At 40.5% G+C, this 13,205-nt stretch overlaps 1 protein-coding gene across 19 annotated transcripts in view; it reads right to left on the bottom strand.

Annotated features, from left to right (window-relative positions):
• Nucleotides 1–13,205, bottom strand: part of nrcama (neuronal cell adhesion molecule a) — a 65,322-nt gene that overhangs the window by 48,339 nt on the left and 3,778 nt on the right. The gene's annotated exons all lie outside the window — the stretch shown is intronic.

Below are 13,205 nucleotides of genomic sequence, written 5' to 3' on the forward strand. Positions count from 1 at the left end.
CATACTAGTATGTGATTATATTTTGAAGTATTAAAAACTAAAAACAAAACAAACATATTCTCAGACAGAGAATAGCAGAACCACTACCCTAATGTGAGCCTGTATCCAGCTACCATTTCACAGAGAGGCAAACAACAGTATATCGCCACCACTTCAAAATGTGCCTCTATAACATGGACGATTGCAAGTGCAAGTGACAAGAGGGGAAAAGCACTCAATAATTCATTATTCAGTTCAGTGTCTTTTAGCCTGGCTTTGATTCACCAAGAAGCAATGCTCCTAAGCAAGGAGATAAGATACATATTTGCATGTTTTTGCATTTCCTGGATGCTACAGTCATAGCTCCTAGGCTGTCTGCAGCATAAACCCCTATGTTGAAGTCAGGAACATTACAGGCTACATCATCATAAACCTGAGCCTACTAAAAACGCATGGCATGAGCTACTGCCTCTTCTCCTCAGAAGCTGCTCTCTGAGGCACAAAATAATTTTTATTTAGATATAACTGGAAATTGCACTTATGAAAATTCATGTCAAATGTGCACAGGAGGATCTGGTGACAGCCTCCAGGGATGGCAGAGGGCAGCCAATGGTTTTTTTGGGCTGTGTTAATTACCCTCTGCGCAGCCTTCCTGTTCTCAGTAGTGGGCCCTGAGTACCAACCACCCCTGAGCATGCTCTCCACTGAGGAGCGGTAGAAGGCCAGCAACAGCTTCTGATCCAGGTTATTCTTCCTCAGGACACAGAGGAAGTAGACCGTCTCTGATGTGCTGAGACACTATCCACTCAAAACACTTCATGACTACAGACATGAGGGCTATAGGTCTCATCAAGGCTGTCGTTTTGGTGATGGGAATGATAGTGGAGGCATTCATATAGGTGGAAACGGTGGAATAGCCTGGTGAGGATCCCTGCCAGTTGGTCTGCGCAGGCTTTAACCACAGCCCCAGCCTCTCACCATCCTCCTGACCTCATGTTTCTAGAAGAACCCTCTTTACTCAGGTTGAGTAAAGAGGGTGTTTAACTGCTCTGCGTTTGAGGCTGCTGTCAGGGGTTGGGGGGGCTCTGGCATTTGTAGTTGATTTGTAGTAGATGAGGGCCTGGTTGGCTCTCCTCACAGGGGTTGTTGTCTGTGAAGAAGCCTCTATCCTCGTCCTGATGACCTCCATGGCCTGTTTGATGCCCAGCCTCATGTTGGCTCTGGCAGTGCTGTACAGAGAACTGTCCCTCCGCCTGAAGGCTGCGTTACGAGTTCTAATCAGAGCCTGTACATCACTCTTCATCCAAGGATTTCGGTTAGGAAAAGCCCAGATGGTTTTGGTCACTGTCATATTATCTACACAGCACTAACTGTAGAAAAGTACAGACTGAGTGAAGGTCTCCAGTCTGTCAGATCAAAACAGTCCTGTAGCTGGAGGAGAGCATCATCTGGTCACGTTTTAATGACCTGGGTACTTGGAGGGGTTTGTTTCCTGAGGGGGGTGTAGGCAGGGATGAGGACCAGAGAGTGGTGTTCAGATTGTCCTAGGGCGGGAGCCATGTTGCTCTGTAGACCTGCTCGTTGTTACTGTACACATGGCCCAGTGTCCTGTAAAACATACCTTGTCCCCAGCAACAATATGAACATCCTCCGGGTGTGTGGTTGAGTGCTGAGTTAACGTTAGCATTGGGGGGGGGGGGGGGGGGGGGGGGGGGAATGTAAATAATGATAACTATGGCTACTGTCAGCTTGCGAGGTAGATAGAAGGGCCTGCATTGAATGACCAGGCCTTTAGGTCTGGTGAGCAGTGACTGTCTATAATTCTACTGTCATGGCACCAGTCCTGAAGCACATAAGCACAGAGCCAACAACCTCTTCCCTTACACGAGTCTTTGATGCAGCCCTGGCTGTGTAGGGTCCAGCACGGTAACTCCACTGAGCCATTGGGGATGTTTGGATGGAGCCATGATGGTGGTTTCTGTTGTTATCTTCACAGCTGGACGCGATAGCCAGCTCTGCATCCCTGCTTTTGGTCCCTCTCCCCCGCGCCATGTATATCAATTGCAGGTCCCAACAATAACCCACGGAGTGCCTGGTGGTCTTGCAATCGCAGGTGGGATCCTGTCCATCTCTAAGTGCTCTGTTTCAGAATTTTTTCCAACCTATCCCCTGTATGATATCATAGATAAGGGGCCTACCTATTTGAAGCCCCATCCACCTGCCGTTCAAATCTTTGGTTTGTGAAAGGCAGCCAATGAAAAGAAAGTTGGCTGAAAGGAAGCGGGAAAGGGGGGCTTGTTTCAGACAGATGAACTGAGGAGTTCCATAAAGACTCAGTATGAAATCAGTATGGGTTATTTTAATGGCTATATATATATATATATATATATATATATATATATATATATATATATATATATATATATATATATATATATGGTGTAGTGTATTTTTTTATATACACTATGTAAAAGACATTTCTCTCACTTTTTATGCCCAGAGGCAAAGACAAAGGTAAAGATGGAGGAGCACAGGCAATGCTGCAATATTTATGAAACACAGGATCCACAATGGTAGGAGCGTGATGTCACAAAGAGTGTTGTATCCTGTCTTTTAATCATAATGACCTACATCTTAATGTAAGGTACACACTCTTTTAGTCATGCCTTCTTTCAAATAACCAGCTTTGAAAGAAATTATAAACACTGGCAAATGGATAAGGGAATATAACAAAATCCATGAGTATGGTATTAAGGCCATAATAACACCACTGATATGGCACTAGTGGCTGCTATCATTGTTGACCGAAAAAGTGACGGTTAATGTGATCCAACCCTGACAGGACACTCCCTTGTCACCTGATAGCTTGTGTTACCTGCCTATATGAATGTGAACCCAGAGGAGCTTACCATGGGAAAAGTACATGATACCGGCTTTAGAAATGTAGCTGGTCTTCCACTTATTGAGGGTCCTTTTGTGGATTGACTATCTTGCAGCTGGTATATCACATAGCTGTAACGGATGCCTGGCTTGAAATAATATATAACAAAGCAACAGTGGTTTCCTGTGCCTTTGCATTTATCAGAACCTGGGGTCTTTTATGCTGTCATTTAATAGCTTAAAGGGGAAGAAGGTCTTTATGGTTAAATGCCCCACATGATATACAGCACACACACTTGGACTCTGCCAAAAGCCACATTCTACAACATTTCCATAAAAACTAGAAGCAAAGAAACAAACAAGTAAAAAAAAAAAAAACAGCCTGCAGCCAGTGAATAAAGGTTAAATAGGCTTTGTGAGTCACAGATCACAGCTGAAAGTGGAGGAGAGATGGAGTGGGTTGTGGGTCAATACCAGCAGTGTGCATACGGTGGGAAAACGCTTGGAAGGACACAAGGGGGAAAAGAATGCTCGGCAAACTGAGAAGTGCAGAGATGTATGCAGTCCCTCCAGTCATGGAAGTAGTTATAGTTTAAATAATGTGGATGCATTCAAATCCCATAATTCATAACGTTACTTTTCTTCTGTTGAGAGAATTACCAAAGGAAGATATGTAACAATATATGACGTATATCAGCTGTAGGAAAAAAGCTTTACATAACTTAAATTAAAATTATTATTTTTTCAACTTAAAAAATTCTGGTACATAGAGATGCACTGACAGACCGAGCAGAGAACGCAATCGGATGATTTCCAGTGTTCTTAGCCCAGACTGGTGATGATGTCGTAAGGCTTGTACAATGATACAACTAGCAGAGTGCACAGTCACAGAGAAATGTCGTTACCATGGAAGCTCCTCACTGTGAGAGAAGACACAGAGTTTGTAACAGCAAACCTAATCACCTTCACCCAGCTGAAAAGCAAAATTTTAAAGAAGTTAAGAGACACAAAGTGGCTAAGGCTAAAGCTACCCAGGGTTCACAGCCAGCCACAAGCCAGCAGCCTCGGTATTAGCAAACGATCAAAGCAGTTTCAAGGAAAATTATGGGAGTGATTGGAAAAGAGTAAAGGATTGATGTCCTGTTATCTGATGAAGTAAAAATTATACTGGAATATGGTGCAAGTCACTAACATGTTTAATATACAAATTTAATTTATATTGATATAAATCTGTTGCACCTTCTTTTATTTGGTATAATATGTCAGGTAAAGGTGGATGTACAGCAGCTCATTTTCATTTAATTTTTGTAGCTCTTTCCAGTACCACCAACACTATTATTTTGTTATAGGACAGGAAGTTTGCTTATAGATATATACTATAGTATATATAGTTAGCATATCATACAGTTTGCTTACGTGGAGGTAGCTTGTCTGATCTCAATCTTCCTGTGAGTATCTGCAGACTATATCTGCAGCAGAGGCCTCATGGTTATCTCTTTCCCACAGAAGAGAGATACAAAAGATCAAAAGACTGCAGAAGATCTAGTAGCTCACTTAGTAGGAAACTGCCTGATTGTAATCTGTTTAATCCTTTGATCAGTATCAGCCACTGAGATTCACAAAATTGCTTCTTGCTGAACAGATGAGCATTATCAGAAGCAACTAAGGCAGAATAAAGCAAAATATAAAATCAATACATTAGAGACATATTCTATTAAAGTGTTCTTCTCTTCTGTCTGTGAAGCTCCAATAAGATAAAGTGCTATGACAATAGCCAATGATGCATTTGTCAGCCAAGGTGAGTAACACAACCTGGCACTGAAAGGACAGTACAGAGTAACTGGCAGTCCCAAAACACACCAGCTCAGCAGCTATGAAGGTGAAGGAGACAGAGAGGTCAGAGCAGCTAGAGTCACAGTCTGCAGCCTTCTCGCTGATGGGAAATGCTACTGACGTATAAATGCAGTCACACAAATGCATAAAAATAATGCTGAGTAAGAAAAAAGGGACAAGACTTCTTCTTTTCCGGCAAGTCAGACTCTGCAGCCTGGTTTTCATCAAGTCAGCTAACAAAAAAAATATGCTGGAAGTACATTTAAATGGATTGGTGCACAAAAAAGCATTATCATAAAAGCATATTTTTAGGTAAAATTGTATATTTGTTGTAATTTTTCTAGCAATTGTAATAGAGTATGTAATTTTGCATTAGCAGATTAAATGCAACTTGGTACCTTATATGTGTTATTGTGGTGACAATGGAAGATCTGTGTTGGTTCAAACAGCATGGGGATTTCCAGTCTCTCCATAGTGCAGTTTAAGCATCTGAGCATATAACTCATCCGGTTCAAACAAATTTAAAGTTTGAATAAACAAGTATTAAAAGATATATATATATATATATATATATATATATATATATATATATATATATATATATATATATATATATATATATATATATATATATATATATATATATATATATATATATATATATTAACATGACAGATGCCTTTCTTTTTATCTCTTATCATCAAGGCCGACAAACTTGAGGGTCTTTAATAGGTTTATCAGTCTGCTGATGGATAGCTTTTCCACCCTGAGAACCGCTTGTCTTCTCGATCCTGCTCATCTGCTCACTGCACAGTTTATTTTTCTCCACAAAGCCATTCTTTGAGTGCAAGCCGAGGACTCTTACTGAGGGAGTGCTCAGAAGAGACTTTCTCCGAGGTCAGACAAGCAAGGTTGAGGACATATGCGGGCTCCATTGAACCGAAGCACTTCTACCACTCCTATACTGACGATTAGCAGACGCTCATTTCAGAGTAACTCCCACGAGCAACTGGGACCGGGCTCACTTTCTCCTGAGGAAACGACTCCAGTCTTCCATGCAGGTGTAGGCTACTCGGGCTGGTGTAGGTGTGGTAAGAGCACTGTCTGATTCAGGTCAGTGAACGGGCTTAAAAAGCAATGCATAATTACACACTCTGCAAATCAAGTATGAAAACTTTAGGATAAAATTCCTCCACTCCTACAGTGGGGCAAAAAAGTATTTAGTCAGCCACCGATTGTGCAAGTTCCCCCACCTAAAATGATGACAGAGGTCAGTAATTTGCACCAGAGGTACACTTCAACTGTGAGAGACAGAATGTGAAAAAAAAAATCCATGAATCCACATGGTAGGATTTGTAAAGAATTTATTCGTAAATCAGGGTGGAAAATAAGTATTTGGTCAATAACAAAAATACAACTCAATACTTTGTAACATAACCTTTGTTGGCAATAACAGAGGTCAAACGTTTACTATAGGTCTTTACCAGGTTTGCACACACAGTAGCTGGTATTTTGGCCCATTCCTCCATGCAGATCTTCTCGAGAGCAGCGATGTTTTGGGGCTGTCGCCGAGCAACACGGACTTTCAACTCCCGCCACAGATTTTCTATGGGGTTGAGGTCTGGAGACTGGCTAGGCCACTCCAGGACTTTCAAATGCTTCTTACGGAGCCACTCCTTTGTTGCCCGGGCGGTGTGTTTTGGATCATTGTCATGTTGGAAGACCCAGCCTCGTTTCATCTTCAAAGTTCTCACTGATGGAAGGAGGTTTTGGCTCAAAATCTCACGATACATGGTCCCATTCATTCTGTCCTTAACACGGATCAGTCGTCCTGTCCCCTTGGCAGAAAAACAGCCCCATAGCATGATGTTTCCACCCCCATGCTTCACAGTAGGTATGGTGTTCTTGGGATGCAACTCAGTATTCTTCTTCCTCCAAACACGACGAGTTGAGTTTATACCAAAAAGTTCTACTTTGGTTTCATCTGACCACATGACATTCTCCCAATCCTCTGCTGTATCAGCCATGTGCTCTCTGGCAAACTTCAGACGGGCCTGGACATGCACTGGCTTCAGCAGCAGAACACGTCTGGCACTGCGGGATTTGATTCCCTGCCGTTGTAGTGTGTTACTGATGGTGACCTTTGTTACTTTGGTCCCAGCTCTCTGCAGGTCATTCACCAGGTCCCCCCGTGTGGTTCTGGGATCTTTGCTCACCGTTCTCATGATCATTTTGACCCCACGGGATGAGATCTTGCGTGGAGCCCCAGATCGAGGGAGATTATCAGTGGTCTTGTATGTATTCCATTTTCTGATGATTGCTCCCACAGTTGATTTTTTCACACCAAGCTGCTTGCCTATTGTAGATTCACTCTTCCCAGTCTGGTGCAGGTCTACAATACTTTTCCTGGTGTCCTTCGAAAGCTCTTTGGTCTTGGCCATGGCGGAGTTTGGAGTCTGACTGTTTGATGCTGTGGACAGGTGTCTTTTATACAGATGATGAGTTCAAACAGGTGCCATTCATACAGGTAACGAGTGGGGGACAGAAAAGCTTCTTACAGAAGACGTTACAGGTCTGTGAGAGCCAGAGATTTTCCTTGTTTGAGGTGACCAAATACTTATTTTCCACCCTGATTTACGAATAAATTCTTTACAAATCCTACCATGTGGATTCATGGATTTTTTTTTCACATTCTGTCTCTCACAGTTGAAGTGTACCTCTGGTGCAAATTACTGACCTCTGTCATCATTTTAAGTGGGGGAACTTGCACAATCGGTGGCTGACTAAATACTTTTTGCCCCACTGTATATAAAGTGATGATGCAGTTATTTGCAGCTGCATATGTAGTGAAAAGCTGCCAGATTCAATTATACCCTATAAATACAGCCTTAATAGTCATTGTTAAGGCTGGTTGGTTCACAATTGTCATGTGATGCTGGTGCCTTGAACCAATTGGATGTCTGGTGCGATAAAAGAGGTTCTTTAATGGCTTCTTTGACTTAAATCCTTACTAATCATTTTAGAGCTGTGACAAAGATTCGGCTGCCTGGGGGTAATTTTATTTTTAAGCTGCCTATACAATGAATTAAGCTCACACCACCGGGATTTGAGCATGCTTCCTTTGTTTCCTTAACAGTATATTTTAAAAACTTCAGGGATAAGAGGAACTGGAAGAATTTGCAGTTTGTCAGAAGTGGAAATCTATGTGGTTTTAAGAGATCTGGAGACATCTGCTATGTTGTGAAGATAATCATATCTAAACAAACTGTGCATATGTCTCAGTATATGAAATCAAATCAGCCCTTCAGAAAAACATGTTGGACTTTTTTTTTTTTTTTTACACTCAGCAAGTGACATCTACCACCAGTCTGGCAACTCATCTGCTCTCACCCACTCTACCATCTGTTGCCCACCTGATCCCCACAAGCAACTCACCTGCAGTCTACAAGCAGGGTCACACTTACTGATTGCTTTCTATTCAAAAGGGCCTGAAATAATATTGAGGGGCAGATAGTTACAGTCATTATTGATTATCATTTAGCCTTGATTGTTGTGTTACTATATTAGTGGACACATGCAGGATTCAATATGTGTGTATACATGTGAGCCAGGAGTTCAAGATTGCTATGCCATGCATCCTTTTATTAATCTTAGTCTTGTTGTGTTCCTTCACTCTATTCTCCAGCATTGTGCCTTCCCATTTCTCTTTCCTTACCTTTCATTTCCTTTCATAATTCAATTAATAAATATTTTTAACTTTTTTTTTTTCAAATTCCACAAAAGGATTTCTAAGCTCTCTGCAATGTAGCTGTGGTTTTTTTTGCAGAGCGATATCAATTTAGGTTTTTTATGAACGATACCAATACTGATAATTGGTGATGTAAAAAATCTGATATATATAGAGATAGAGATATATGCTTTGCCTGACTCTGCTTGGATTTACTGGTTGTTGTCTTTGTGACATTCCAAACATGTATTGTCTTGTGGACAAAGTATGCAACATCCACCCTTATAACATGGTTGAATGGTGTTTCTCCTTGCTCTTCTTTACATTAAATTATTTACATTAAAAAACACCAACAAATTGGCAAATATTTAATATTAGCCAATAATATCAGCCTGCCCATAAATCAGTTAGGACAATATTGTTTTCTGTGTGTAACTCAGTACACAGTCCCTGCCACTTGGTTTGGATGTTGTCAGCCCAGTGAATAGACGTTATCTAGTATTATCAGTCTCATAGTGCCAGTAGGTGGCTGTCTCTGCATAATAAGACCTGGTTTCATTCTCTCAGGTAATCAAAAGTTAGCCATTGTTTTTCTATGGCAACAAAGTTCATAAAATTAGACTGCATATGTGGAAAAGGAGTAAATTAACCAACTCTCAAAGCTGTACATAAGTTCAAGACTTGTCTTTTGGACTTTAGTATTTTGTATTTTGATCTAACTCGCTGTTAGATCGTCGTTTTTTTCTGAATTAAAACCACTTGATTAAAGTTGGAAAAATATCACAGTTTGGTTTAAAATACAATTTTTGTACAACATAAAGAACATGCTTCAAACCTGCATGAGCAGCTTATCCATGGCATTCAACACTGGAGATTTAGAAGTTCTTTAAGAAAACCATGAGATGTCTCCTTCATAACCTGAATGTTTATCACTGAATGCAGTCTGCTGAGCAGTTAAAAATGCATTAAGCCTCTTGAGATATAACATTTCATTTTCAAAGGGGTCAAGTAGGTTTAGGAGGGGGGTGCCTACTGGTAGCTGCAAATAGACACCATTTTCATATGTCTAGCTTGAAGGACTGACTTGTTTAAATGAAAATCTGGTTCTAGCTCACTGTCTACCCTACGACAGTTGGAACGATGCAACTTATTGAGTTGATCACAAAACAAGACACAATCGAAGATATCAAGGCGAATCGAGATATCGCCCTGCCTTAGCTGGAGATTCAGTTTTTAATTTAAGCTCTAGCTTGGTGTTTATGTTAGCAAAGACATCAAATACTTGAATTTAGTCTTGCAGAAAATCAGATCTGCTTGACACAATACAGCTTATTTGCTGTAGTCCTCAAAGCCCCTCACTGAGCAAAACTGGGTCTCTTCCATCTTCCCGAAACAACATCATATTCCAAAAATGGAAAACACACACACACACACACACACTCAATTACAAAACCATCTGTCTTGTATAAAAAAAGGAGAGGAGAACACTAGCATCTGCTCTATCAGAGACCTTCCAGCAGAAGCTACGTGTCACCCTCCCGCCCTGGCTTTAACTTGTCCCCATTCTCTAATTCATCAATCTTCAACCACTGATGCTAATTTTCATGTGTTCCAATTCGTTAATGAAAACAGCCACCCAGACACATTCAGCCATGAGCCAAGCGGTACAGCAAAGATGAGGGGTGATGTTTATGTTCCCCCACCCCACCATCGCCGCAGGGTGCTATTAACCCACAGAGTACCGAAGGATCTATGATGTACTATGATGCTAATTGTGTTCATTCGGCTGCAGCTTCCACAGCACGAATGAGTAAATCTGGTATGAAGACAAAACCCCAAGATGCTCCTGTTGTGACTTCATTAGTATGTGCACCTGAATACTTTATTGTTCTTATATAGTACTGGCAAGAAAAAAAACAATCTCTGTAGACGAATTTAACAAAAGAAGCAATGTTTCCTTGTTGTTTCCAATTTCAATATATTAAACACCAATTCTGAAAGAAAAATGACATATCAAATACATACTGGAGGTAATAATGTACAAGCTCTCCTATGGGAGCCTCATAATAGTTAAAGTAGGATACTTGTATGTTTTTCCAGTTGAATTTAACAACTAATCAACAGAGAAGTTTATTTTTCAAAGTTTATGATTATAAAATGTAATTTTTACAATGTGTTTCTTTATTTTTACATGGAATAATTTGATCTGTTAGAACAAGAACAGGAATTCAAAGACATTTGAAATTAGGACACGGTAAATGTAATTGTTTTCAATGGGATTCTATTAAGTTTATGAAAAAAATTGCAAATGTATTAATAATGCTAACATATTATTTTGTCACTAATTAAATCACATTAACCTAAAAAATGGCAAAGTAAAAAAAAAATTAAATTAAATGTACTATATTAATTCATCATTACTATTAGTTGCACTTTGCTTTACAGGTTGGATCTCGTTTGCCTTCAATATTAATTCTTAATTGCACAAATTCAACAAGGTGCTGGAAACATTCCTCACACATTTTGGTCCATACTGACATGACAACATCCCACAGGCGCAGCAGATTTGTTGGCTGCACATCCACAGTATGCATCTCCTCCATCTCTCCAAAGGTGCTCTATTGGATTCATATCTGGTGAGTGTTGAGGCCATTTGAGTGCAGTGAGTTGATTTCGTTTTCAGGGCACCATTTTGCGATGATTTGAGCTTTGTGACATGGTGTGCTATCCTGCTGGAAGTCGCCATCAGAAGATGGTTGAAGGCTTCAGATAGAATGAACATGGTCAGCAACAACACTCGGGTAGGCTGTGTGTGTGAGGCTGTGCAAACCATGGCCTCAGATTCAGCTTCTTAGCTGACTTGAGTGGTACTAGTTGTGGTCTTCTGCTGCTATAGCCCACCTGCTTCAAGGTTTAACATGAGGTGCATTCATGCATTTTTTTCTCTTTTTCTGACCATTCTTTGTAAACCATAGAGTTGACTGTGTGGGGGAAATCGCAGTAAATAAGCAGTTTCTGCAATACTCAGAACAGCCAGTCTGCCACCAACACCTATGCTACTGTCAAAGTAAATTAAGTGACCTTTCTTCCCCATTCTGAATCCCAATTTGAACTTCAACAGGTCACATTTATCATGTCTACATACCTAAATATACTAAGCTGCCGCTGTGTGATTTCCTGTTTGGATAATTTAGTTAATGAGCAGTTGAACAGGTGTATCTAACAAAGTGGCCATTCGCTTCATGCGCATATATTCTTTCTTCATTAATTTTTCTGGTTTTAAAAGTTGACCTAATTATGCTTGTAATTCTTCCTTGAGGTTATTTTCCACTGTAATAACCTCAAGCTCTAATCACAGCTATACTATGGAAAAGAAAACCTTTTCAGAGAATGAAACTAATTTAAATCCTTGGTGTTATATAAGGAAGCTGACCTGAACCCTGATCCCCAATCAGTCTGAAAACAACATCATACCTGTCTCTGGTTTATAGATCGTTCGATCATTTAAGTCGACAGCGGTTAGAATGAGAATACACCGAAACCAAAACTTCGAGCTCCATCGCCTGACTTCTCGTCTAATGGGCTGTGGATAAATGGGAGAGCAGGAGAGTGATGGTGACAGTGCATCTGCCATGAGTAATGGCTCAGTGCTGGCACTGCTCTGACAGGCCGGGGAGTTTTCACAGGAGACTGGAGGTATGTCGTCTGATGTCTCATGGGGGAAAAGCTCACCAACAGCAGTCATGCCCACAGTGCCAACATGCAACACCTGCCATGCCATGGGATAACAATTATAGTACTACCGGTACTATTATAACACTATTTACAGCTGCAAGAACATTTAAACAAACCCGGTGTTCGCTACTTTTAAATAAGAAGATTATTTTAGGTAACATTTTTAAATAAAGAGAAAAGGACCTGAAGGAATTGTTGACTCGTCATATAAAAGCTGAGGTGATATGTAATAGCGGTACTGTTATATTCAAGTGTCTTGATGTAGTTCAGACTTTTCATTTCATTTTTCAAACCTGTGCTTTTCCTTGCTGTGACTTGTCAAAATGTTTTGAGTGAAAAGCTTTAATATAATTCGGTACCTGTCAGTTACAACTGTGTACAATCTTTTTTTTTTTCTCTATTAATTCTCACCTGTGTATTTTTTTCAGTGGCCTAACATGGGCTGGCTTTGGCAGGAGATCGTATAACTGCAGAGAGCTTCGTCACGTACGTTTTAGAAGAAATTAAAACCTTAAAGGCAGTTAAAGTTAGATATGTTTTCTTGCAGTCTTAGCTCTCGCTGTGTTTTCCTGGAGATTATAAAAGAACAGAGAGTTAAATGCTGACTGGAGCTTTCGAAATGTAGGTTAGCAGGTTGATATTAGCATTCTGGTGCCGCCTCGCACAGCACAATTATAGGCTTCCTGTTCACTGCAACAATTATTAAACCTGCAAATATTTTCTGTGCTCTAAAGTACTTTCCTATGCAGGGTCAATTTTTTCAGAATTTTTTCATAGGGGTGACCATATGGAGGCTACAAAAATATTGGGGTGGCACACCAAAAACAGAAGATCGTGAGGGATGTACAAAGTGACACAATACGAATGACAAAAACTGCATATGTAGTAATAAATAACAAGTTAATGTTTCAACTCATTGTAGGCTGTCTTCCTCTCGCTTGTGCTCATGTTTACTAAAATTATTACCATCTTTGGATAGTCATGCCAGGGGGCGCTAGCAAATTTTGGGTGTGGCCAGTGCCCCCCTTGGCCCCCCCTTGGTGGTGCCCCT

The sequence above is a fragment of the Astatotilapia calliptera genome, chromosome 17 (genome assembly GCF_964374335.1).
Source record: "Astatotilapia calliptera chromosome 17, fAstCal68.1, whole genome shotgun sequence".
In the NCBI taxonomy this organism is placed as follows: Eukaryota; Metazoa; Chordata; class Actinopteri; order Cichliformes; family Cichlidae; genus Astatotilapia; species Astatotilapia calliptera.